Consider the following 1521-nt stretch of genomic DNA (forward strand, 5'->3'; position numbering starts at 1 on the left):
TATATATATATTTGTATGTATGTGTATGAGTATACATATGTGTATGTATACAATTATGCATAATATACACAAATACACATATACATGTAGTAGGAGACTCTTGTCAATAGGCAAACAAACAAGTATATTGCATATGCGTGTCTCTGTGTACGTGTTTGTAACTGTTCATTTGTCTGTGTGTGATTGCTTGCATGTGCACACGCGTGTGCATGTGCGTGCGCGTGTGTATGTATGTACGTGTGTGCGTGGTGTATGTATGTATATGTCTAGGTGTATATGATTGCGTAAACAAGTTAGTGTAAAAAAAAATTATATGAAGTTAGACGATATGCAGAATGGTACAAAATAGCGAGAGAAAGGATAATGCCTGGAAATTATTGTTTTCTACAATGAAGTAGAATATTATGTTACACTAAAATTGTATGAGGCATACTCGAGAAAATGTCAAGAATTTTGAAATGGTGGATTTCAACTGAAGAAAGAGATATTTTGTAATGCACTAGAACTAAAAGAGATAAACAGGGGATAAGAAAAATACATGAGTACGGCAAAAAACAAACCGTATTTACAAAAATAAATATGTATATTTATACAAAATATAATTTACAACTAAAACAAATATGCAGGTCTTTCCTATATTTATGTAGTTATTAATTTTTGCTTTTTCATATTTTTGAAGGAAATGCTGCTAGTTTAAAGGTATATGATCTCATTTTACATTTCCTTAAAATTATTAGTGTTATTCCGTCTTATTCCGTCTTATTCCGTAATAATATACAGCTTTCAAGTTTACTAGTATTTTATTCAAACTTACCAAATGATAAGGAGACATGATAAAGAACGCAATGTGTTTCAGATATATGAGAAATTTGCAGACGTATTGTCTCTAAACTCTAACCAGAAATGAATGGCATTCCCACATATACATAATCTATCCGCATCTAACTGACAGCCAGTCTGTCTGCCTGTCTGTCTGTCTATTTATTTATCTATCAACCTGTATCTCCCCCGTCACTCACTTTACATAAGTGTGTGTATGCCTATGTATGAGACTGCGTGTGTTGTGAGTGTGTAAATGTGTAAATGCGTGTGTGTATGTGTGCATGCTTTTTATAGATGAAAATATAATCACATGCGGATCGTTGGCGATTTTTTCCTCCGTCTCCTATTTCTGAAGAAGAGCTTTGCTCGAAGCGTAAAAACTACCTTTCTTTTCTTTCCTGAACATCTGCTAGGCTAATACTTTGCATGTAATACGTCCTGGCGTGGTACATGCAAAGTTTTAGCGGACACCCATCTATATTGGTCAATACAATGACCATGACTATATTGTATTACAAAGAAATCTGCAGGCCATGTCCTCGGTTGAAATTCGCAAACTAGCCACGGGATTGCACCTAGGAAGTTTCCCTCCCAGGCACAAGTCCGGGCAAGGTTATATCGATATACATATACATGAATACAACATACATACATACATACATACATACATATATATATATATATATATATATATATATA

Source organism: Octopus bimaculoides, chromosome 17 (assembly GCF_001194135.2).
Source record: "Octopus bimaculoides isolate UCB-OBI-ISO-001 chromosome 17, ASM119413v2, whole genome shotgun sequence".
Classification (NCBI taxonomy): Eukaryota; Metazoa; Mollusca; class Cephalopoda; order Octopoda; family Octopodidae; genus Octopus; species Octopus bimaculoides.